At 38.5% G+C, this 27528-nt stretch overlaps 1 protein-coding gene across 1 annotated transcript in view; it reads left to right on the top strand.

Moving 5' to 3' along the window:
• The window catches only part of FSIP1 (fibrous sheath interacting protein 1), a 134889-nt gene that overhangs the window by 93384 nt on the left and 13977 nt on the right, over positions 1–27528 (top strand). The gene's annotated exons all lie outside the window — the stretch shown is intronic.

Genomic DNA, 27528 nt, shown 5'->3' with positions numbered 1-27528 from the left:
GGCCGTGCCGCGAGGGGGCGCTGGCCCCTCGGGGCCTCCCGCGCTGCCCGGGGCCCCGCGCGCCGCCCGGCTCCCATCGCCTTTCCCGCCGGCAGCGGGAGCCGCCGCCAGGCCGCCGGGGCCCTCGCTCCCTCAGCCGGCCGTGAACCCCGCCTGGCACCCGCTCCCGCCTGTCCCGCCGCCCGCTCCGCGTCCCGGCCCTGCTCTCCGGCCGCGCGCACCGCAGGGGGAGCGCTGGGGGCCCGTCCCGCCGCCGGCACCTGGCGGGGCCCTGGAGGAGAGGTGCGCCCAGACGCCGCTGCCTCCGGCTGTCCCGAGGCGCTAGTGAAAGCATCCTTCACTTAATTAACGCAATTCACTTAATGAGACTTCCTCTGCCTGCCCACTGGTTCCAATACACAGCACACAAGACACTTGGGTTCACAAAAGGGGAATAACTTCAAATCTCACTAGCCCTTCTTGCCCAGCCTTGGTAGAGCCGGTTCCCGTGGGGGAAGAGAGGACAGAGAACGGCAGGCTGGAGCAGCAGGGACCTGCTGTCACCTTTCCACTCCATCTCTCCTTGTCACTGGAGAAAAGTGTGTGGGGATGACCCTCAAACAAGTTGGCCTTAGGAATGAAATTGCTATCGCTGCAGTGCAGCTGAGCCTCTCCCATAGCAGCTTTATTTAATGAATAAAATGACTAACACTACTTCAGCTAAGAATTTCCCATGCAATATGAATTCCAGGTGACAGGAAATCTATAGGTTAAAAGGTAGGTTCCTTACATCGTGTCATATTCTGGATGACTAAAAGTGACTTGAGCATGTGAAACAGCTTTGAAGTGATCAAATTCCAAAAATGGTTAATTCCTCTGCATTCCCTGGCCTTTGTGTGCTTGGCATGTGCTCCTGTGGAAAGTGGAGTGACAGTGAACGAGAAGGACCTCGTCAGGCAATTGCGTGTGTGGTGAGGGAAAATTGGAGTGAGCAGTGACTGAGTTGGACTCTGAACCGTGTAAAATGCATCAGACAATTGTGCTGGCTAATGTATGAGAAGGAATTACTGCACTACAGATTATCCTAGGAAATGCTCTGGGAAATTCTTGACCCAAAGAATGAGATAGCTGCAGAATTGTGTATATTAGGGCAAAGCCAAAATTATTGTCTGCCCTTTTAACTTAGAAGATAGAGTATACCATCTGAAGTAGGTCTCTTTACTGTACAGTGATTCATAGAAGAAAAACCTCAACCATCTCAAGATAAAGAACTGAGAGAGAAGAGAAATGATGGTGATGATGAGAGCCATGTCAGTAAAAAAAAAACCTAAAAGATCAGCAAGAGAGAGAGCATGCAAGATATATGGACTGCTCTAACCTGGACAGGTTTAACATTTTATGCTAGTTGAGATAATTTTTCTCCCTTCTTGCAGTCAGTATTCTCAGCATAAAGCTGAAGAGCACAGTGAATGCAGTATCATATATCATATATCAGAGTATTTAGCTTCTGTAAGTATAATGGTACAAAAAAGAACAGCTTATCTGTTAACTGTTTGCTGGATAAGAAATTGGTGGATGGTCACATCCAGTGGGTGATGGTTAAGGGCTCAGAGTCCTGATAGACATGAATCCCTCAGGGGTCTGTACTGGGACCGGTTCTATTTAATGTCTTTCTCAGGTACATAGATGAAGGGATCATCCAGTTTGCAAATGACACCAAGCAGAGTGGTGGAGTTGACACACCTGAAGAATGGAACACCATTCAGATGGACCGGGACAAGCTCAGGAACCAGTCCATGGAAATCTCATGAGATTAAACAAGGCCAAGTACAGGGTGCTGCACCCAGGTCAGGCAACTTCCAGTATCAACACAGGCTGGGGATGAACAGATCATGAACAGCCCTGCCCAGAAGGATGTGGGGGTGCTGGTGGGTGAGAGGCTGACATGACCCAGCCAGGGGCACTCCCAGCCAGAGAGCCAAACATGTCCTGGGCTGCATCCAAAGCAGTGTGGGCAGCAGGGCCAGGGAGGGGATTCTGCCCCTCTGCTCTGCTCTGGTGAGAGCCCACCTGCAGTGCTGCATCAGCTCTGGGCTGCCAGCACAGGAAGGACATGGAGCTGCTGGAGTGAGTCCAGAAGAGGAAGCCACCAGATTGATTAGAGGAATGGATCACCTCTCCCACAAGGAAAGGCTTAAAGAATTGGGATTGTTCAGCCTGTAGAAAGCTCTGGATTGACTTTATTGTGGCCTTTCACTACCTGAAGGGAGCCTACAAGAGAGCTGGAGAGGAACTTTTTAGAAGGGCATGTGGCGGGGGTGGGGGGGGTGAAGGGGTAATGCCTTCACACTGAAAGAGAGTAGATTTAGATTAGATACTAGGATGAAATTCTTTATTCCATTTCTGTAAGGCCAGGCTGGATGGGGCTCTGGTGGGGAGCTCTCCCCACCCCGCTCCCCCCCCTTTCTGGCTATTATAAAAAATTAACCTTGTCCTGGCTGAAGCTAGAACAGTGGCTAAAGTCAGATGAGAAGGATCTCACAATTTATGACTTTCTGTGGGCTGTCCTCTGTTGATGTTTATTGTCCTGACAGTAAGGAAGCTAATGGTTACCTACCAAGGGCGGGTAGATACCTGTTGGAGGAGTGTGGATTTCAATGCAGCGCATAACCCTTCCCCTCTGGGGTGGAATTCAGGACATTGCTGTTTTGCAAATCTGTGCCATGTCTGTGAAAGAGTCATTCTACATTCATTCAAGAGTCATTCTAGTCTATTCTAATTTGGAGTAAAAAAATACTTCGGTGCATATGTTCTTGACAAGAACTTGCTTATCGGTGTTCTTTTTTTTTTTTGCAGGCATATTCTGTGTGCTAATCACAGCTGTAATCTACCTGCATACACAAGGCAGATTGGGTAGTTTTTGTTTTTGAGGATCTTCCATCAAAATTAGACCTTCTCCCATACCAAAAGTGTGGGAAATTGCAGTGTCTCATTAATGGATAGCTAACTCATTGAGCTGAGCCCTTACCCCTTAAAAAACAGAAATGTTTTAATTTCTTCTAAATTGTAGTGGGTGTGCAGCACATTTATTTACTAAGAGTCAGATTTTGGGGTTTGCAAAATGTACTACAATTTAAAGAGAAGAATATACTTTAAAGGGATTAACTGAGTGATAAAATTTTGTTGCAGAGTTGCATATACTTTTGTACCAATGTAATGCCAGTAGCATATTTTTCACCAGAAAAAGTAAAATCATTCTGTAATTTTTAAGCCTTTTTTTTCCCTAGAAGGAGAAAGCATTTATTTTAAAGAAATATTTAGAATTTGCATCATGAACCAAAAAATACCCCCAAACTCTATTCCTGAAATTAAAAGCAAGTTGGTTTCTTTTGTCTGTGAAGGCATAAAGAGGAAAATCCTAGTATTCTCTATCAAAAGGCTTTTTCATGTATTTCCTTTGTAAGCAGCAGATGAAAAGTAACCGTAGATATAGGCATCTAGTCTCTGCCTCAGTGAAGTATTTCTAGTCAGTGAATCATTAGAGCATGTATTCAAATTTAAGCACATGGTAGAGTTTCCTTGGTTTTCATTAGAATTCTTGTGGACATACTTGTGGACATGCATTTTAGATGTTTTATTCAGCAGAGGTGACCATAAGTACATGTTTGTACATTTATATACTGGGACCTTTGATCCTCTGAAGTGAAAGAAAGCTGTTCATTTACATCCGTTAGCAATCTGTGTCCCAGTGTGTTTTTGTGACTTGTAAACAGGCAGCTACAGAGCTTATATTCCTCACAACATAAGCACAGATAAAGTGAAAAAGAGATTTAACTTTTGTTCACCTCTCAGAGCATCTCTTGTCTCCATTAATTTCATATTACACAATCAGGCAAGATTGATTATGCACAAGACAAAACATACACATTTTGCTACGACATGAAACCTCACTTGAGCAAAATACCATATCATATACAAATCTTTACCCTTTTCTTTCCTTCTTTTAATTAAGCAGAAGCAATCAGTTATTTGCAGATCCGATAGAACACTCTTAAAATGCTGTTAATTACTTAATATTGCATAATATCTTCCAATCATCAGGAAAAAAGGCATTGAAAGATCTGTGCAATACATAGATGGGTGTTGCTGGCAGTCGTGTGGTAGAAAAAACAAATAACTTGTATATTAAAAAAGGACTGTTTTGTCATTATACAACTTGAAAGATATGTGTTTAAAATAATGAAGAGAATTGATGAATAAACAGTAATGTACTCATGAGAGGGAAGATTAACTTTGTGCTAGGAAGTGGTGTGCCTGGAGTTTCTTAAAGGCTAGTTGCTTAAAATGGAGTGTCTAGAAGGGACAGAGAAATATAAAACAGAAAGCCTGGTTGGTAATTTCCAATGTCCTCTCTGTGTTATTGCACTATGCGTAGCTCTGCTTTTTTTCTACTTGCACAAAAACTGTTAGTGCAATCTATCCATAGTACAGTCTGTGTTATAAACTTGGTCTAGAGTTAACAAGATTAGACAAAGGATGAACTTCACAACTGAGCTGTAAAATAAAAAAATTAGTCATTCCCTTATTCTGCATGAGTTTCTGTGCAGTTTGATGCAGCAGCACATTAGGAAGAACACAGACTGGAAGAGATTCCATTTCATGTTGAAGAAGAAGACTGAATAACAAAGTTGCCTGGTATAGTTATTTTCAGACTTTTATTACAAACAATGCCTTAGGGGCAGGGAAGTAAGATGTCTTGCCAAGAGATTATTTTGAGCAAATAAAATGATCTATGAAATTTATGACTAAGAATCCTTGACACGCCCCAGCTGAAACTCCCAAGAAGTCTGCTACTTAGTGGATCTGCAAGCCACATAATGTACATACATGAGGTGAAAAGTGCATAGAAAGTATGGGTACATATTATGTCTAGCCTTTTCTTTACCCCAGAGGTCATAATAGTTGTGTTGAATACTGCAAAGCCTTTCCCATTCCTGTAGATTTTAGATACATCATTAGCCCTGTTGACCTTTGTAGCAGCGTGTGGCTACAGTGATGATCGTGATCCAGGGAGGCCACTACCAGCCACAGACCTGCTTACACAAAGTCAAAAATTCTTCAGAATCAGGTTCTTACATGGCTTTATTAGAAGTGATACTGATTTTGTCTGGGATAGAGTTAATTTTCTTCTTATTAGATGGTACAGTGCTGTGTTTTGGAATTAGGATGAGAATAATGTTGATAACACACTGCTGTTTTAATTGTTGCTAGGTAGTGTTTATATTGATCCAAGGACTTTTCAGCTTCTCACCCCACTCTCCCAGTGAGTAGTCTGGGGGGCACAAGAAGCTGGAAAGGGTTACAGCCAGGACAGCTGACACTAACTGGCCAAAGCAATGCTCCATACTATGTGGCATCATGCTGTACGATAAAATTGGGGATTTGGCATGGGAATGGCATCTCACTGCTTGGGAACTGGCTGGGCATCAGTCAGTGAGTGGTGAGCAATTACATTGGGCATCATTGTATATTTTAATTCTTATAACAGTAATAACAAATAGCAGTATTGTTGTTATTATTTTTCCTTTCTTAAGGAAAAGTCTCTAAAATTTCTTAAGTCTTTATCTTAACCCACAGATTTTATTTGTTTTTCTTCTGCATCTCTACCCCATCCCACTGATGGAGGGAGTGAGTGGTTGTGTGGTGTTAAGGTGCCTGCTGGGTTAACCCATGACAGAAGTGCAGCCTGCTGTGACTCATGCTTTCTAAATTCAAATCACATATAGCATATCTATACAATTAAGTTGTGTCCCAAAATGTGTCACTTTAATTACTTTAACTTTTGGGAATGGGAGGAAATTTTGAGAAAGTTGTCTTAGCAATTTGCTTGATACTGTAGCATTGCCAAGTTGCCCAGCACGTGGAGTAGAGTAAGCAGTTCTGGAGAGAGTCATGCAAGAGGTAAAAGAGTCTGATTTGTAGCACATATCTCCTTCTTTCCCCTGAAAAAATAAAGCTAATATTTTCCACTATCCAGACACCTCTCCATTCTCTGAAATAAAACTCTTATAATATCTGAAATAGGACAGTCTGACAACTTCAGTAACATTAGAGACATCAAAAAATTTGATCCATACTGAGAAATAATTCTTATGGCCCTTTTGAGGCTCCAGACTTAGCCTGCAAAATAGAACAAAAGCACAAGCTGTGCTCTGCCACAGTTCAGCCTAGGCATGCTTTCACTCAATATTAGGAAGTTCTCTAGAAACTTGCTGTGGGACACATGGGCCTTGAAGTAACAGCCTAGCATATTCTTTTAGTAGCCTCACTTTGTTAGCAAGAACTTCAACCTAACAAACATGACAGTGAAAATACTTCCTAGGGCCTGAGAATGTATACATCAAAATTACTTTGTCTATGATTTGAGTGGGGGTAGATTTTTTTTTTTTTAGCCAAATTTTGTAAGGAGATGAGACATCTGTGATCATGCTCTGTGTCTGTTTGGATATGTCTGTGTAACAAATTGCTCTTTTCCTACCCCCCAGATAACTTTAAAATTGTTTTCAAGCACAGTCAAACACAAATTCAGCAGAAGAGCAGCATTTTTAAGGAAGTTCTATCGGGTCCTTTGAAAATTGTCATCTGAATAAAGAAAGACAACCCAAATTGGGATGCCACTCGGAGGGATCTTGTCAAACTTGGGAGGCTGGCCTATGCAACCCTCATGAAGTTCAACAAGGGCAAGTGCAAGGTCCTGCACCAGTTTTAGGGCAATCCCAAGCAGGAATGCAGGTTGGGCAGAGGACAGATTGAAAGTAGCCCTAAGGAGAAGGACTTGGTGGTGTTGATGGTTGAGAAGCTCAACAATGTGCACTTGCAATCCTGTCCTGGACTGCATCAAAAGAAACATGGTCTGCAGGTTGAGGGAGGAGTTTCTTCGTCTCTGCTCTGCCTTTGTGAGACCCCACCAAAGTACTGCATCCAACTCTGGGACTTCCAGCATAAGTAGTTTGTGGACCTGCTGGAGCAAGCCCAGAGGTGGGCCATTAAGATGATGTGAGGGCTGGAACACCTCTCCTATGTAAACAGAGTTGGAATGTTCGTCCTGGAGATGAGAAGGCTCCAAGGAGACCTTATTACATCTCCCAGTTCTGAAAGAGAGCTTAAAGAGGCTCAAGTACAGCAGACCATTTCCAGTTGCCCTATCTGTTTTTGTAAACCTTTTGTTCAATTTAGGTTCACAGCTTCCCCATGCAGCTTGCTTACACCTCTCTTCTTGTAGAGCTGCTTTCACAGTACAGTTTTCTGTATTGGAAATGACTTTGATTTCTTCTTGTCCTTCAGGAGGCATAGAGATTGGTTGCTGTCCCCTTACAAGGAATCCTGTACACATGAAAGCCTCCTGTCATGTCTTTCCTCAGTCTTCTAGACTAAACAAAGCCAATTTCTTCAATCTCGCTTCATAGTTCATATTTTCTGAACCTCTTCATCTCCACTTTGGACTTTTTCCAGCTTTTCTTTAGCTTTTTTGAAAAGTATGGTTATAAAAACTCTTATGCAATGCAGTTCTCTATCTAAGGCCATAATAACACTTAAGTAAAAAAAATTAGTCTCTTGTGTATGGAATACTTCTGGTAGCATGTACTGGCATGACAGTGGTCTCTTTCTTTTCTTGAATTTTAGTTTTGCAAAGTGTCCTATCATTAATTTTTGTGCTGCCTGTGGTTTAATACAGGCCTCCAGTCCTGTCAATATTTTTTGGTTTTTGTCTTGCCAGTTATTTTTGCATTGTATTTAATTTCTTGTTCATATATACAGGAGTTGGTCTTCACTGTGATGAATTTCAACTTAGTTTTTTTGTATACAAGACTGTTTATAAGGTAGAGCAGTTTGCATCTTAACATAGTTTTAGCCAACTTTGTTAAGGTAAGTGAAGACCAAGGATCTGATATAACTGCACAGAGCAAGCCAGCAAGTCTTGGAAGTTACTGTCAGTATTAGAGCATTTATTACAGAAGTACTCAAGTACTCAAGAATATTCTTTAAACATTTGTCGACTTATATTATTATAATATTATCGACTTATTATTGCAAGGGTGGAAAATAGAGGCATGAAGAAAGGTCTTGACAATAAGATTTTTAAAACTACCAGTTCAAAATTGATGTCGTTGCAGAACAGCCTTGGTTGTATTGGCCAAATGTAAACTATTTGCTTCCTAAGAATGTCTGATTTCCTGCAAAGTAAATCGGTAAAGCCGTCCAAACTTGAAGGCCGTTTGGAAAGTTTTGTCCAAAGGAACCTATCTGAAAACATCAAGCCAAGGCATAAACAAGGCATAAGCTGGAATGTAATTTGAGTGTCTGTATCTGGGAGTACATACTATCTTATGTCTTGGCAACAGGTCTGAAGTAAAACACACAGCCTTGCAGCTATGCTTAACGCCGGCACAGCATTAACCATCAGCGTCTCTGTACCACAGCTGTGCATGTCTAGCTGGCTCAGTCTGTGAGTAGAGTTAATACAAGACTATCTCCATTGTTCATTTAGACAAACGCTGAATCTTTGTTCTCAGTCTTTTCCTCAACAGGTAGACAAAGCACTGTACTGCCTCACATTGGCAGCCTGACATTTTTTGTTAATAAAAGTAAAGATTTGAGGATACCAGCTGCAATTTTCTCTCAGAAATTTTTAACTGCCTGTAGTTCCTCAGTGCAGAGTGGTGCCAAATGTACTTATTAAAAGTGTAATTCATCAATGCAGAATCTCCTTTAGATTGCTGACTGCTGCATGCAATTGTGCACATCCAGTATCTTTGCACATATTCTCAGGCATGTACAGATTTAAATGATACCATTCTTAATCCAAAGCACCTGTCCTTTCTGAACACCGTGGATTCTATCTTTCTGCTTTTCTCTTTCATTGCTAAATTACTGATTGAGAAACAACTCTCAAACTTTACAAAGTTTATCTCTGAGAAACTGTAAATTTCAGTATATATATTCTCTTGTGGCTCTTCCTACAAACATGCTTCATATGCTAAAGAAGCCTAAAAAACAAATGTTGGCTTTGTAGCTTTGAACAATTTTTTTACCATGCTAAAGACAGGATAGTATTCAACATACAGATGCAAGAAAATGGAAACTGCTAGAACATGTTTCAGAGTATGACCAGTAGTCATAAACCAGGAAAAGGTACAGCCTCCAATTCACTTGTAGAAACATAAGCAGATAAAGTATATGCATATTGCATGTAATAATGTACATATCTCAGGGAAAGATGAACATTATTTCCACTTTTAGATAAAAATAGACCAAAAAAATCAGAAAGATGTAGATGTTTAGTAGTTTCTGGACTTCATAACTCTGCATGTAGCTTTTCAGTTTATATGCTAGAAACTTGTCCCTGTGTTGCTGAATAAATCACTCTATGTTGCTTTGCGTTTGAGGTTTTATTTCTGAGCCAGTGATAACCCACACAAAATAGCCATTCTATGAACAAGTAGGAAGACATGTTTAATCAGAGCTTTCAGGAGTTAGAAACTAAAAAGGCAGTGGAATGTGGTATGTGGATTGGCATGAAAAGGTAGGCGACTTCCCTTTTTTTTTTTTTTTTTTTTTTTTTTTTTTTTTTTTTTTTTGTTGGAAGGTGTTATTTGAGGTCAGGTAGCCCATGTAGGCTGAAGGGGAAAAAAGAAAAAAAAGCATAAATCCAATCCCCATTGCCTATAATACGTTAAGGAATGGAGTGTTTGTGGAGAAATTCTCTGGGCAGCGCAAGTCTTGATTTTGGAGGCAAGCATCTAAATATATGAACTTAAACTGGAAACAGGACATTCTGCATGGTTTTCTGCACCCCAACATGCCTGACCATAAGGTTGTGAGAGAGGTTTAGCTTTAACAGATTGGAATGTGCCAGTAGTCAGAGGTTGCCGTCCCAGTTATGACCATGATTTTGGGACCTAGCCCTGAATGAGCTAGCTGCTGTTGACTGCATTATGATCCACATATTTTTCATGTGTAGTAGATTGTCAGTCAAACCACTCTCGTTCTTCTTTAAGGACATACTCAATAAGGGGAGTATTGGTAGCCACAGCATGTTTTGATGGAGAGGAAACACAACTTTTCTTCATTAAAAAGAGACATTCTGTGTCTTGAACTTCTTCATATATAAACAAGATACTAGTATATTAATAGGTTAAAGAGGACTGTATAACTGAATACATAAATACAAAATGCAGAAAGTATGTATATAAAGGTTATGGGGTATCTAGTTGGTATGTAAATTCTGACCACCAAAGAAAAATTCTGACAGGGTTTATAATACATGTATCGATATGTTTATGGAGGGAATGCTAGCTAATGTATGGTAATCCAAATGCTTTTAGAATTTGTTGGCTTATTTCTTTCTCCTGTAAAGCTGCTTTAAGGACACAAGCTTGTAGTTGTTTCATCATGCAAGGATGTTAGCGACACCATGAGTATTTTCATTTATTTCCTTTTTATAGCTAAAGCAATTTTATAATTGCAAAACTCCTTTTTAATTACCATTGTTATTTCTGTGTTGGAAGCTCGCCCTGTTGTGGAATGTTGGTTTTATTCTTGATTCTTTGCCTTCCCAGCTTGTATAATTCTGCATAAGCAATTATTAAAATGTAAAATTGTCTAGCAACAAAACAACCACAGAGGTTTCCACATAAAGACGAGTAACTGTAGAGTCAAGTAGCAAGTGAAAAATTCAAACTTTGAAGGGAAAAAGGAAAGGAAGAGAACATTTATAAGTACACTTTGGTGGGAGTACAAAGGATGAACAGCCTTCCTATCTGGGCCTTGCCCTTTACTTGCTTTGGTTGCCCTGTAGAAGCCAAATCAATTTTTCATTTCTCAGATCACCCATCAGTGAGGTCCACTGCACAAATAGTAGGATAGGTATGAAATACATACGGCATATCAAAGGTACAATACTGTTATGAATTCAGAGCATTCAAAAAAATTATATCTCTGTCAAATAATACATTGCTTAGATAGATTCCACCAGACTTCAATTTATCCATTTCAGTCAGAATCCAGCAGGAAGTAGGAGGTAATGTGTTGTACTAGTTCACTAGAAAAGTGCTTCAAAAATAATTTAAGGAAATGCACAAGGAAAATGTAGAGATTTTTTTTCTGATGGATAGGTTTTGTCCTTCTGTTAGAGCTATATTGTTACTCTTTTCTGGTCCATTCATGCCTGCAGTCCTAGACTCAATTTATTGAAACTATGAAGAAATACTTGTTTTTTCAGGATTTGCAACCAAACAGAGTACATTCCCAAGAGTTACAAAGAGGTTTCACATCTAAAATGTTCAAATAAATCTCCATGACAATCTCCAGTCATGAGAATGCATAACCAAAATACCATAAAGGCCATTTTACTAAAGGAAAAAATCAAAACTGAAGTTTTGTGTAGTGGAGATTCTTCACAGTGGTGAGAGTTGGCACATGCAATGGTATTAGGAAAGGAAAATAAGCATGCACAGTATAAAGTATTTAGAATGACTAGGCTTTTAATTTTGTTTGTAATTTCAAAGATTAGCTAATTTTCACACAGAGAGGGAAAGAAAAGCCATCTTTTTTTTATTAAATTATTTTGGGAAAAACAACTACTTTAAACTTTCTTCCTTTTTGTGCCTGAGTACAAATAAATGCCTGGCTGTATAGGTAGTCAGGGAATGGTACAAGTACAGCATGTGCTTACAGGGTGTGCAGGGTAAAAATGCACTTTATGAACTGTCTATAGGCACAGTATTAATTTAATGAATACTGTCAGCTAGAGTGTTAAGTGCAGTCTGCTTACTGAAACATTTGGAATCTGTGCTGCTGGGAATGTGACCTAAAAATGTTGCCTTTAAACTTTTATATAACCTCATCTTGACCTGGCTGCATTTCAGCTGAAGTTTTCAACAGTCAGTAACTTACACTGTTTCATGTGAGCAGCAGGGAAGACTTCAGACTGAGGGACAGCAAGTTGAGAAATTAATTGTCTAAAAAAGGGAGGAGGAAAATGATGGAATGAGGAAAACATGAGAACAGAATTGCTGTGAAACTTGGTGACGATGACAATAAGATTATTCTTATTGTTTGGTTTTACCCTGTGCCCCATAAAACTTTAATCCAGTCATGTGGGGAAAGGAAAGTAGATTACTGTACAAATTATTCATGCAAAAGAACATACACTAGAACACACTTTTTTAGCAAAAGTGTTTGGGTTCAGTGCTCAGGATGTGCAGAATAGGAACAAATATTTGGTTTGTAGAAGACCTCAGAAAGAAATACTAAATAATCCTCTTGAGATGGGAGGAGAATCACTGTTAGTATGAATGTGTCATATCATCTGAAGAGTAGTGGTTACTTGTGTGTTGCAATGGCCAGAAAAACGAACAGTTGCTCTGTTGCTGGAGAACAATACTGGTAATTTTTCCTCTGATGGTGGTCTTTTAAGTTTTTTTTCCTCTTGTCTGGTTTAGAATATGGTACTGTCTCTGATAATTTGAGGAGTAAATGGATCTGCAAAGATCAGTACTCTGCAGTCATATGAAATCATTAACAGGTTTTTTCCTACAAAAACCCTCAACCAACCCAGATTTTCATTTTGGCACAAATTCAATCATTAATTGGGTTTTGTTGCCGTTAGTAAATTGAGCAAGATAGTATTATGCTTTTTGAGGCAGGGCTATTGTTCCAAATAAAAGTCTGTTTTGAAGTTCTATTTGGGTCAGAAGTTGGTAACCATTCAAAGGAGATGGGAACACATAAAATGAGGAAAGATTGTAAGAGTAAAAACCTCTAAAATGATTGAAGCATCTTAGCTTGACAAGGGGTTTGTCTAAGAGAAACTTTCTCTAACTTCTTCATCTGTACCTTTTGGTAAAAGAAGACTTCAAACATTGGTCAACCTCAGTTTTTTGGGGGGCATTTTGCTGTAGCATTGATGGCCTAATATGATTTACAGCTGTAATCCAGTGACTTTAAAAAGCAGAGAGAAATTAAAGGTCATCATATTTTCTGGATATGAAAATTTTGGCTCTAAAGTTCTTCTAGGTAGCCTTGGCAAATGTCTGTGGTCTAGAGTGCCACACTTATCTATATGTTATTTGTACGACCTGGATAATAAAAGGAGGCCTTTGCTGTGTCTTTTACAATGTCATTGACCTTGGTTAGCCAGAAATAAACTGAAAAATACACACTGACAAATATTATGATTTATCACTCCGTATGACAAGATAAATGATCTTTTGTTTCTTCAGCATGTAGTTTTTGATAACCTTGTGATGGACAATATGCCATCCTTCAGTTAAGTCATCATATTGCCACTGGAAAATCTCCTTGCAGCAAAAGCCCTTTGTAAATGCTGCTCACGTGGAAATTTCTAAATGTGTTAACGCTAGCAAATGCTTCTTCTAAGTTTCTTCTCTAGGTGAATTAAGACAAGGTGTCTCGATCTCTTTCCTAGACAGGATTTTAGAGCAGAGGCCCCGTGTGACAGTCTGAATCAGCTGAGCATTTATGCTTTAAGTGCATGACAATTACATGTGGCTTTTGATATTAAACAGCAAGGAAACTTAGCTTTTATCCCTATTAAAGAAAGTGATATATTCTGATTATAGACTCAGAAGTAAAACAACCTCAACTATGTATTTAGACAGGCAGGGAAGACTGGTGCAGGATCTTACTCTAGTCAAAATGAAGTTTAAATAATTAGAATCACAAAATGGCATGAAAAGTAAAGGTTTTCTTGGTGAGGTGTCAAAGATGTCATGGCTGAGATTTCCATGGCTGAGAAAAAGGCAAAATTCAGTCCTGTGGCTTTTTTTTTTTTTTTTTTCTGTTTTCAATGTATATATAATTTATGGTGGCATTTCTGGAGCCTTAAGCTTTCTGTATTCCAGAATTCTTCAGGATGTGTGTGTTCTCAAACACACACATATGCACAACTGGCTACTCACCCTCCAGAAGAATCAACACAGCATGCCACGTCAGTCTGGCAGGATTACGTTTATTAGATGTTCATTTTTGCTCCTGACCTTTACCCGCCCCCTCTCCTTTAATTTTCATTGTGAAGAAACAGCTTTGATAGTGGGATTATTTCTGGATTAGTTGACCTCTTTAGCATATTGTCTATAGGCCTGTTTACCTTGCAAGAATCAGTGAGCCTGATCTGAGTCCCACAACAATGTCACAGAGCACAATGGCCCGGAATGAGCAGTAGGCAGAGAAACTCAGGACTATTAGCCTGGCATAGGGAATGGCAATGGTCAAAGGCTTCTGGCAGGTTATTTGAGCTGGCAAGATATTGAGAGCTGCTGCCAGAAAACCCCGCAGAGACCAATTTCTGAAAAAAATCAGAATGGCCTGCCTGAGGAAACTACTGTGTCCATCTGTCCTGTGCTAGATACTGAGAGTAATCCAAATGTCTACTCCAAGATGTTTTGAAAAGCAGGAGAAAATCACTTTCCAAGATGCACTGTCCAGTTGTTGAACCTGGATGATGGGAGAGATGATCTTCAGCACAGCTGAGATCAATGTAAAACTCTTAGGCATATCCCCTTCTGATCTGCCAGATGCCAGCTCCTGGGCCTGGAGGACCTCACTGGAAATTTATATAATGCATAGCTTTCAATGTGGAGACCTCAATAGGGAGAGAGCTTTATTTTAAGTTTCGATAACAACTGCAGAAATATATATCTTTATTTGGCACATTTATCCCATTTCTTTTCTGGATGGCTGTTTAAATTTTTAGGCTGAATCATTTCCTGTACTTGTTGTGTGGGTCTTTTTTCCTTTTATTTATTTTTTTTTCTTTGCTGGGAAATGTGCAAAAGGCCTACTGCTCAGTCAGGATCTTGCATCTTTCCTCCTTTCTGTCTTTGAATTCTTACTCCGAGTGTTGTGATTTGTCAACTAATTTAAAGTTAGATTCTAATGTTTAAGCTTTCCCCTCAAAATAGTCATTTGCAGTCATGAGTAAGAGCCTCATATCAGCCTATTGTTTTTTATCTTGGGAAGTGAAAATACCGATTTCTAGCATGGCAGATGGCAATTGTTAGTTATGCACTGAATTTTCTGTTGCTTTTTTTTGTCCAAATGTCAAACAAACCAAACTTATTTCATTTTTTCCCAATGTGGATTTGTTTCGGAGAGGCTATTTGGACTTGCCTTTGACCACAGTACTCTTGGCAGGCTTATAATAGACCTATAAACTTCCAGTTGTGAGCGGCTGTTGGATGAAAGCATTAGTTTAAAGAATAGTTTCAGGGTATTCGTAGGAAATTCTGAAAGTCCTCTAACCCAACAGATTTTCACACAGTGGGTTTTGCATCACTGTCATATTTTCTCCCATGATTTCCCCATTTAGTCCATTTGAGTATGAATCTTATTAACATATCTTTGTTTATAATCGTCTTCAAGGCAAGAATGTGGAGGAAATACAATTCCAGAATGTTTTAAGTTCAAATTACATTACCAAAGAAAAGTCTGGAAAACGAGGGGGAAAATCAACACTGAGGAGGAAAGGAAAACTGTTAACAAGATGGGGAAGAGGACTAGACTCTTAGAAGCTTTTGCTGAGCCCTTCCAGTCTCAGCCTGCTCCTCTGGACTTCCTCAACATGACTCTTTGCTGATATGCAGGTATGGAGGAAGGATGAGGAGTATTTAAAGCACAGAGTGGAATTCATCACTCCAAGCCACTTGAAATCTCCCAGTCATTATTATGAGCTTTTAGTCTCTATTGCAGGCTCCTGAGTGAACTTCCATTTCTGAACAGAATAGGAGGCTTTGTTTTAGGCCAGCACATTGTAGTGAATCACTCTTCCATTTTTCGCAGCATGCACAGTAGAGCTGTTTGTTCTAGAAATGAACCTAAACACTAAATGCCAGATTCAAATTCAGCCCTTCCTTTCGTTCAGTGATGTTCTCTGATGGATGCACCAAATCCCTTCCTTTATGCCATAACTAGTATCTGTCCCTCTCTGTCTCTGGAAAAGTGATGCTCTTGACTAGCACTGCCATTGTGCCTATCACAGAGAAATTCAAAAGTCAAATTTTAAAAAGTCTTCATTTTTTCCCAAGGAAATGAAAACCACACTTTACCCCTTCCTTCCCCGGGCAAAAAAATCTAATTATGAACTGCTGTCTTAAATTGATTTCAATCTTGTATGAGGGACATTATCAGACAGGACTTTGAGGCATTTTCAGTTTGCAGGCTAGTTGTTTACTAAATTTTACAGTGTCTGCCTTTTCTTTGAGAACAAGCTAAAGCTAGGAATTTGAGTGTGCTGGAAATTTATTGCATCTGGCAGCTGCAAAACAGTGATTCTCAGCAAATGTGTTTATGAAAGAAGGAGGAGAAGAAAAAGTTACCAAGTGTATGGTAATAAATAGCATGCTTCCAGTGTTGTCCTTTGTCAAGCAACTGCTGCAGTATATGGCATACATGAACAAACCTTCAGCTGGTATTAAACTTCTGCAAAACGTTTGACAGACCTGTCTCTTCTTGCACTTTTCTGACCTTATGTATAGCTGGGCTGATTAATTTCTTGTTCATTTGTGATTTTGCTCTAGCAACTAGATCATGTATTTTATTTCAGTGAATCTGCTAATTTTACTTCTTGGCAAAGTAACAGAAAATTTCCCTCAGAATTTCTGAAGAGATAACATTTTTGTGTGACAGGATCAGGGCACATTGCCCCTTTGAGCCAAGTCTACCAGTGGCAGAAATACAATCTGGCCGATCTGAACCAACATATCTCCTGTGAGGGAGCATTTGGGTAGTGCCGGTTCTGAGCTGGAAGGAGAGGTCAGGGTGGCGTGGCTGTGGTCAGGTCAGGCACCACACTGAGCATTTTGCATGTGAATCACTCTATCACTTTTGTACCATTTTGTTATTAATATTGCTGCTCTTACCATTCATTATTTTATCCTGTTGCTGTTTCCAGTAAGTTATTCTTATCTCAACCCGTGATCTTTACCTTTTGTGCCTCTAACTTTCCTCTCCATCCTGACACAGGGCAGACAGGGAGGGGGAGTGAGTGAGCAGCAGCATGACTGGGAGAGGCTCAGTGGGAGCACTAAATGAGGGAGTACCATTTCTAAACCATGACAGTAGTCCATTTGTAATTTAGTTGCTGAGATAGGGAGGAGAAATGTTGCAATTGAAAATAACATATGATAAAATTTATTTTTGAATTTCCTTTCATTTATGCAATGCCAGATATATGCATTTCAAATCCTTTGCAAATCATCAGTAGCCTACTGTCTACATCAAACACAGGCTGAAGGTTTAAATAAATAAGCACATTGCTCTGAAATGCTGCTTAAAATGTTTTGCTTTCTTGTGCAGTTTTATGGTAACTTTCAGGTTAGATTACTCGCTCAGGATATTTTTTTCTGTTTCCCAATCTATGGTATGTGTCTGCTTACTTTTAAAAAAATGTTAAAGCTGTTAACGATCAGTCAGACGCCAGTGCAAAAGTTCAAGTCCTGAAATGTTAATTTCTTTTTTTCTGTCTATTGTCACTTTAAGTGGACTGAGGAAGTCTGTAGTTAGTTATTGCTGTTTTTCGGTGAAACTTTAAAGCCTAAATGCATTCAGCTGCATTGAGTGAGGCTCAGAAGGATTGGTGTCCTGACAGGGAAGCTATTTTAAAGTTAATTGGCTCCTTGGCTTGTTAAGGTTAAATGTATATACATTGACATATATGAAATAGGATTGTTATATCCAGAACTGAAAGGATATCATATGCTTCATTGTAGCAGAACGGAGTATTGGGAAATGATAAACTCATTGCAAAATCTCTGCAATTATAAAAAGTGGAAGAAATTTATAAAATACTATGAAAGTTTAATAGTGTTATTCCATTCTGATATATAAAATTTAACTTACATTTTTAGTATCCTGGAGGAAAGAATGTTTTTCTTTTTGTGTCATTCAAAAGGGCTTCTAGAATGCATTAATGCAAATCTTTAGAATATATTAATACAAGTCTTATATGTATTCATGAATCCTTGCTCCCCAAAGAGTTAATAAATCTATTTCCATATTTCATTCTGTCTGTATGACAGGAACATTTTAATTTCATGGCACAAAGTCATCTTTCAACATCACCATAATGCTAAGATTATTCATCTTCTTTTTTAGAATACTGCATTATATATCTATAAAAAATCAGGCAATGAATTCCATAAAGCTCAACAGGTGTCCCTGAATTCTGGTACTCCCTTGAATAGGGACAAGCCTTTGGGAAACCAAATGAACACCACAAAACTGAGCTTTCTGAAAACAGGAATTTTTCAACAAGTCTGATGACTAAAAGAACTTTACTTAAACCCCCTAAAGTCCTTCTGCCTGCCAAAAGTCCTCCCACCTCAGATTCCCACAGACTTAAAGTAGGACATAATTTCAAAATTTTTATCTATAAGAAACTCTACTGATTTACTTAAATGTTGCAGAACCAAATACCCTTCCAATACAAATGAAGGGACATGTAAAAATATTTTCTATTAAAATCCACACTAAATGGATCATTGTACCTGCTTCCCAGCATGATGCAAAACCTTGCTTCTGGTTTTACTTTTTAAATTCCTAATCCTCTAAAACATGAAAATTCAATTTTTATTATACACCTGAGACTGAAAATGCATAGGCATCACTTCACTTTTTGGTGCAGCATGCTTTAAAGCAAGTGTTCTAAAAATAATTTGCTTTGCCCTCTGAAAATCAGTGATGACCTCCCAGATGACTGATTCACCTAATAACTTTGGGGACTACAAGTATGAAACTAAAATGGAATAGGAATCCAGTGGGTGCTGCCCTGTCCTTTGGCACTGCTTTAAAACAGTGCTTTTTGTACTGCTAAGACATTTTTCCCTTGGAGTTAAAAGAATTTTTCTTCTGATTTTAAACAAAAGCATGATCTCAATTATTTGGCAAGTCCTTAAAGATGTTATTCTGCACTTAAGAAGAAGAAAGTAACGATTCTGGTGGCTTTTTGAGTTTTTTTCCCCAGTTTACCATGACAAACTCATGAGCACAATCCCTTCATGAAATGTTAAGGCTCAGTAAAATGCACTATTTAATACAAGTGTATAATGGAAAATGTCCTTACTATGCAATGACAGACATACCATCTGTCTGCCTCCCCCAGCTTAATGAATCAATTCCTGAATGATTCAAAGATACTTTATAGAAAAGCCTGAGCCATCTTAGAAGAAATATAAGTTGATAATATCAGAAGTTATTCTGTCTTAATTAGTTGATATATGCTCAAAATTACTTTTACAAAATCGAAATAACCCCCCCAACTTTGGATTTTCCTTACTACTCAGGTCACATATAATTTCTAAAAGTGTTCCAGGATAGTTTTGAACAAATGAAGAATCACTAAAATCAGCATGATAAAGGATACTGGAAAACTTTTCCCATCTAAAGGATGGAAAAGCCCAATGCAAGAAAACTATGCTTTTTGCCTGCTGAGCTGTCTGCAGAGCATGTCAGTATTCTGTGAAGCAGCTGACCTTGTCCCATGGTACACTATAGAGCTGGATGGAACTGCAGTCCAAGGCTCTGCTCTTTGCTCCTAGGCTGGCTTTGTGCTCAGTTTCTTGGTGCTCTGCATTACATCCTTGGCCAATTCAGCAGCAATATTACACATGCTCATGAGGGAACCTCTGAGCAGCCTTTCTTGCTGGGAAGGATAAGCTGCCTCATATGGGACCTTGCATGTGGGAGGAGTACACAAAAGAATAGGATGATTCAGAGTCCTTAGAGAACCAAAATATAGCAGCAGACTGACTATTGAGGCTCTGTCTGGGCAAACTGGGTTTGATTCCTGATGTGGCAGTGCAAAACTGGAGCAAGCATGTTGATGATCTTCCCATCAGACTTGCATTTTACTTCCAGCCTTTACAGTGCTAAGAGGCTGCAAGGCTGTTTTTGTTGGACAGATAAGAACAAACATGCCAAAGCCAAATTTTGGTGCAACCTAATTGCCATAGTAGCTGCTTGTTTTTATGGTAAAAGGTTTGGGTTAGTTGTGTCTTTTTTTTTTTTTTTTTTTTTTTTTTTTGGAAGAATATTTTTTAAATTAAAAAAATCTATATGCTTTTAATAAAAAATAAGTACTAATAGGACATGTAAATCTTTCCATGTAATGCTTTGACATTTGCAGTTCAACCTCAGCCCTGTGTCAGCTCACACTTCCAAGACGTGAATATCTATAATATAATGAAAAAGTAGGTAAAGTTACAGATTTCCTTGAGGACATTCAATGTCAAGAGGCTTATTTAAAGTTCAGACAGGAATTTCAGGAAAACTCAAGTCTCTTCTGGCCCAGTAAATTCCTACTTGTTCTTGAGTCAACCCAATCTTTCGTAATGCCTCATATTTCTGAAAAAAGCTATCGATGAACAATATCTGCTTACACCAGTGCCCATTTTCTGTAAAGAACTTCTGTTTGTTGCTTTATGGCCTCCCCATACACATCCCATGTCTAAAGCAGAAGGATGACTGGAGGGATCCCAGTGCCTGTCCCACAGTATATTAACACCAGAAAGCTACATGGCTCCAGCTGAGATGTATGACCTTTAGATTCACTTACAACTGCAGGAACCATTTTGGATGTCATATTTTTTTCATTGGTGCATATAAAAAATAAGTACAGACATATTTTTCTATACTTGTCACCATTTTCTCCATTCAATCAGGCTATAGCAGCAGGCGGGTCAACATTTTCCTCATTATTTTGATCAGAAGATGTTCATATAAGCCAATAAGCCAAAACACTTTTCCTTGCAGTGGATCTAGGCTGCTGCAGTTTTCCCTGAGACACCACTTGAATCAGTTGAGAGTAAAACATACACTGCCTATACTACGATTTTGCACATGGATTTAATATTTAGGCTTAATATAGAGTATGTGTGATGTGTGATGTGACTATTCGGTCTTTTCTGAATTGTTAACTTATTTAAGGCAGGAGCTACCTTTTGTGTTCCTTGAAGTTGTAAATGTAGGACTGAACCAGCACACTGTGATTCTCAAATTATTAAACAATTAAGTAGTTTAAAATTTAATATTATGTTATGCTAGAGCCTCTTAGTTTTATCTTCATCTTTTGTGAATGTTGCTCATAGATGCTAGATGTTTTAAGGGGTCTAAGGAGATCTAGTGGTCTGGCTCTGTATTAATTAAATACTTCCACTCACAAACTAAAAACTGTGAAAAACTATACAAATAATTTAGAAAATAAAAGAGTGACAACCTAGACAATGGTAGAAAAAAATATTGGTTTTAGCATGTGATTGCTTGATGAAGGAAAATTCCACTGCATTTGTTCTCATTGATTTATTTTGCCTGTTTTAAGCCAAAGAATTGGAGTCCAGGAGTTTTGATGTTCGCTTGAGATCACAGACCTTAGCATTATTCCTTGATGCTGTAGGAATGTACCTGCCTGTCAGAGGGGTAATTTTACCTGATGTTGTGAGAGTATTCAGGGTACACATTCTGGGCTTCCTAAAGAATCCTCATCCAGCTCTTGTCTTAAGGAAAGCAGTTGATGCCAGAAGGGAAAGCATCTGGAGAAAAAGAAAACTTTTAACTCAGGTGTCTTCTAAAATACTGGATTTCACCCAGAAAGGAGCTTTCAGACCCTTCGGTAACATCAGCACCATCACAACATCAGAATTCTAGTTTATGAACCAGATGTAGCGCAAGGTCAAGAAGGAAAAGCTCAGGGCAGGAGTGTGTTGTGTGGTATCAATGAGTTTATTTGTCAACTCAACGGATAGCTAAGGAGTCCTTCAGGGAAGTCTGCCTGTTCCTGCCTTCTGTCCCAGAGATTTACTTGCAAGGCATACGGTCAGCTTTGCATGTTCTTAGATACATTAGGAACTTGGGAAGGCATTAAGGTTGTGAATGCGAACTCACTGCATTGTTATGTTTTTCTGGCAAGTCTTTTTTTCAACAGTCTAAACGATTTCCATCTACAGCAGAATTTAATCCAGACCAGAACAGAGGATCTCAGTCTGCTCATTCTGTGGGAGGGTGCAGATTGGGATGTGGTTCCAGTCTCTCTGGCTTAAGCCCATTTCTTGTCTCTGTTGTGGTTTTATGAGTTGATATAGCAAATATGTGACATTTGCTCTCCTTTTTTCTTCTCCTGGAGTTTTTAGAGGCATAAGAGTTCCCACTGTAGTGTAAGGCAGAAAACAACAGAAGAAGTCTGAATAATAATGGTATTCTGTGCAGAAATCTCCATGCCTGGAGAACGGCAATTATTTGGAACCTCCTAAAGTGGATGTATAGACCTTTGTGGATCATGAAAAAGTCCCTTTTGAGGAAGAGCAGAGACACAAACATCATTTTCCCCAGTGGATGCTAACAAACTATGAAGTCCCTTTATCTCAGGAATTTCTAAAGGACTAGCATTACTAGGACGAAGTTACAGTCTTCTTAAAGATTCTCAGTACAGTAATATGAACGTTCAGACTTCAGAGAAGTTCTTTCTGATAGTTATTTGGAATCTAATCTAGTTGCCTGAACATCTCTTCTGTTGAGTAGAGAGAAATGGACACTTCCAACAAGTGTTTCATCTCTGAAATCATAGTCCCTAAAATAGCTGGAGGAACCACTTTCTGAGTGGTTCTGTCACTTGCCAGTGGTAATGGAGGTCATATGGGATAGACACCTAGATTTTAGATTACCTGAATCCCTCCCTGTATATCTTCCCATTGTGGCATGAAGAGGCAGTTCCTCAATAACAATGCTGTGGAAGGTATTAAGTTGACCCACTTTAGTCAAGAGTGGTAGTTAAAATGTTTGTGTAACAAAGTCTGTAACACTGTATATTCCACTTAAAAAGTCAAGACAGGTAACCAAACAGTGCCCTAGTATGAAACACACACTTGTCTGAGCAACAGAAATTTATCTTACCATTAAAAATTCCTCAGAGCTGTGCAGCCATTGCAAGTGTAATGATTAAAAGCCATGTAACTGAAGACTAATAAACAGCTTTAGATATCCTAATTTCTAAACCTACCTGCAATACTTGTGTGTTTTGCTTTTTATGTTTGAAGGTTTTTCTGTTAAATATGTAGTATTTTCAAGTGTGTGCCCTTGGTGGACACTCATAGGTCACAATTTTAGGGCCTATCCACAAGGTTGCCTCAATAAACAGGGCATCGATGTAGAACTCAGGCCTTTGTTCTGGGCCTTTGTGCAGCTTTGGGCTGTAAGGAACAAGAAAAGACGGCTACTGAAGAGACGGATGTTCTTGAATTTTTTGTGTTTCTCGGTAGTACGTAATGGGGGAGAATGCATCCCTTCTTTTCTCCCCGGAGAATTTGAAATGTAACCAGATTCAACTTTTTCTCTTTTGAAATATTTTTTCCAGAAAGCTTTTCTCTGTTCTATTTCCTTCATGACATGTTAGGAGTAATTAAAAAGAAGAGAGATTGGAACAGTTCCTTTTTGGCCAGAGCCAACTTCACTCATGCTACAGTGACCTAGCTCTAATTGATACTTCCTTTGCTGCCAAATATTCTAGATAACCCTCTAAATTCAGCAAAGGAGTCCTATGGTGTGTGTTATAGGCCTCTTATTGTTTTTTGGTTTAATATTTTACACTATGTTTAAGCTAAGGAAACAATTTTTTTTCCCTCATATTGATTGTGCCTATTTTTTTTAGGATAGGGTTTGAAAGGCAGTGGATAAATATGCACTGATAATTTTGAATTTAGATTTTTGTGTACAGAATTCTGGCCAGACATTCTGCTACCATTGGCATACAGGAATTGAATAGTCTCTGCTCTGTTTAGGCAGGTGAAGTTTCCTGCTGGCAAAGGTGGGAATTTGAGATAGAAAGTAAAAATTCTCAGTTAAAACTAAAGGCAATTGTGATTACTTTCAAGTCCCTTTGCAGACACACCACAGGAGGTATCACACATACATAGCTTGTTATATCCAGGTGGCCAATATTAAGACTGAGAGGTAAGTATGTCCTGATTTAAAAGGAAGAGATTATTCTAAGTGCAATTAGATAGTTCACCAGTGTCATGGAAATGTTTTCAGATACAAAATATCCATGTGGGAAAGGTAGGAAATGACAGTGACACTTTGTTTTGTTACCATTTTTTCTCCTAGGAAATATTTTGCTTTTCCTCCTATCAGGTTGGCAGGAGGCCAACAGCTTGGCCTTCCCCAAGGAGATTGCTTTTGTACACCAGTTTTGTGTGTATGAAGAAAATACTGATATGGCAGAGTCATCAGATTGGATCTAACCAAATTTTTCTCTATTGATATATTCAGCATGCTCTAGCTGACCTCATCAGAGGTCATAACAGCAGATGTGGGCTATTCTTTAGAATGTCCTTTAGTTCCACTTGTTTTTATCCAGAAGCGTAAATGCTGGATCAATATATATGTTGTAAGTTATCTAAAGAGCTCTTGCATTTCAGGTACCATATAGAATTTTCTGTTTATTACTCAGCACTTTAGTCTAGACTACTCAAGAGCTTATGTGAGTTTTGTGCACTTCCCCCTCAAATAATTTCTTAATGTTTTTCCTACAGAGACTGGGACTCAGGAAATACTAGCATGTGGCGTGTTCTGTAGCTGGATCAGGACTCTGCCCTCAGCAATACACCTCTGGCCAGGTCTCAAATGTTATATCTTAGCTATGTGGTAGGTAGGCAGAATTTCAAGGCAAAAGGAATTACATGCCAATGTGTGAGGAAAGACAGTAATGCTCTGCTTGCTGTCACTGGATATTTCTCAATCTGACATACCTATTTCAGAGGTAGCTATTTCCCATTAGAGAACTTCCAGTAGGAAAGCAAAAACAAGCCTACAATTATTTCTGTTTTGTTTTACTATTTACACAAGTGTTTCTGATGCAGATGTAATTTCTCAGTCTACCATTTATTATTTCACCTGCCTTTAAATAAGAATGCCAGTACTTTGCCACTGAGCAGTGAGGTGCTTTGTTTCATTTTAACTTGTACAACATGCTAGCTGTGGTAGCCTCCAGTGAAAATCTGTTGGCTTTCTGCAGTAATATTTTGCCACACCTACCAGACAGACACACCTATGTTTCCTCTAGGAGCTAGAATTCAGAAAAAGCAATACTTTCCCCTTTAGTGGCATGGATGGTACAGGCAGCTGTTTCTCTCTACACTGAATTTTTACATTTGGTGCTGAAACAAAGTGCCTCTTTATGCCCATTTTCCCTTTAAAATAAGGCTTATGATAATGATTTCCATGATGGAAAAGTGAGGGAAGAATGTAAGGTTTGTTTTCATGTCTGTAAGAACATGACTCATCCACAGGTTAGCTGATTTTTGTCTATAACTTCCTTTTGCCCATATGTTGACACTGTTAGACTTAAAAAAATTGAATACCTGTTAGGAGACCCCAGAGCTTAGGTAGCTCTCTAGTCTTAATATCTGCTTATCTGTTTTTTTTTTTGGCATATGCATTTCTAAAGCTTTACATTATTTATAATTACCCTTCAATTTTACTGCTAGGAAAATAATAGATAAAAAGTACTTGAATAATATTGCAGAGGAGAAAATATCCAATGTTGTTTCTGACAAAAATGTAAATAGCATATACTTTTTCAGTAGCTGACGAAAAAAAGAATTTTAGTCCTTTCTGTAATGGAAAACATAATTATTAGTAATGAATTTAGTCCTGGCTAGTTTTTATTTTTGTATTAAAAAGATTATTAAATAAAATTTTATAAAACAACAAATTCTGATTTTGATTAAGTGGGAACCATTTTTTTTTCTTAATTTAGTTTGTACTTTTTAGCTTTCACAGCAGAATTTTTTTCTTTAATTTCTCATATAATTTTGAGGAAAATTATCTTTTCCAGAGTTATGTTTTGAGAGCTCCAAAGAGATTCAAATGTGCCCAGAATGTCCATAACAGTGTTTGGATTCCAGATTGTTGCTCTACAATTACTATGCTATCACCACTTTGCAAAAAGATAATATTTGTTGAAAATTACTCCTGTGTAGTGTTTCCAAGCCACTAGATTTGAGGGTTTTTTATAACGTTAAGGATATATCTACATATGTTACTTAATCTGTGGGAGGGGATTAACACAGTAGCACAAGTATATAACAAAGTAAGAGTAGCATCTGAAGTAACTTTAAAAAGAGATCAAGATTTTCTTGTCCACCCTTGAAAGAGAATATCCAAAAGAAAGGAACACAGTAAAATAATATTTATATGTCAAAAGTACTCTTGGCATCTGTTTTTTATTGATGAAGATAATATTTATTACCATCTGGATTTCCTAATTCATTTTTCTGATATTGCTTATCTGGGGTTGCCATAGGACACAAACAGCTGGATTAAATTCCATCAGTTGCATCACTCTGACTCATTTATTTTTTCTTATCTATGAAAATTTCTTGTTGTAAATAACATCTCAGTCTTTCCCCTTCTGAAGTGCTTTGCTCTCTTGCAGAATTCATGTGGTCTCTCTCAGTGTTTCTCTCTCTCTTCCCTTCCTCTTTTCTATTCCTGCTTTTTATTTTTACCTCCATCTCCCTCATATTCTTTCTTCCTTTTCCTCTTTTTCTATCCTATTTCTTAGGTCAACAAATGCTAAGTAGCTTTATAGATAAATTTTAGCCTCATCCATGGGATCTAAATGTAAGTTTAATATTGCCTGATCAATGTAAGATCTTAGTTAAAGTTCATTTAATCTTTCCAACTGAGATTTCAGTCTACCTGATTTAGAAATTTTGACCTGATGTCATAGGGACAGGGCCTTACGGCTGATTCCCTGGAACTGTTTAGCTGCTTTATAATATGTGGTGTGGAACTTTTTATAGTTATGAAGATGCCTAATATATTGGCTGTCTTCAAGCTTTTGTAGTGTCTGAAGCCCACTAGTTCTGTATAAGATTGTAGTACCTATATGCAAAAGAAATAATTGCAAAAATATGATCCATCAATTTACACCCCGCTTCTTTGGAAACTGTGGTAGTTTGTTGGTTTTTTTTGGTTTTTTTTTTTTTTTTCCCCAAAAACTGTACATTTTAGGAGTATCAATTCAGATGTAGCTGGAAGCCTTTCAAAAATGTGATTCAAATCTGCCTTAGATTTTGGGTAAAACCACAGTGTGGACATTTTGTGCATATTTATTTGAAAAATGCTATTTTTTTCATTGCCAGTGGCAAAAGCTAAAAAGAGATTCCTTATTTGTTTTGTGAGAAGGGACTTCTGATGATGAAAATGGTCATTGTTCCACTTTAGATTCTTCGTGTTGTGTGCAGATATTTTGCTTTCAAGGTTTTACCCAAATTTTGTGTATCTTTAGTCTTTTAAAGCAGCATGCAGCATATTGCTGCAAACATAATAGATATTTTCTAACAACTCAGGACTAATTTCTTAATATAACATTGAGCAAAAAGACATTCCTTTAGGTCAGCTACAAAACAATGAGGAAGAATCTGAATTCAGGGCAGATGTCTCATCCACATCTGAAGAGGTGCAGATCTTTTGTGG

The sequence above is a fragment of the Vidua macroura genome, chromosome 6 (genome assembly GCF_024509145.1).
Source record: "Vidua macroura isolate BioBank_ID:100142 chromosome 6, ASM2450914v1, whole genome shotgun sequence".
Lineage (NCBI taxonomy): Eukaryota > Metazoa > Chordata > Aves > Passeriformes > Viduidae > Vidua > Vidua macroura.
The sequence above is the reverse complement of the archived record's forward strand: the minus strand, read 5'-3'. Positions and strand labels throughout refer to the sequence as shown.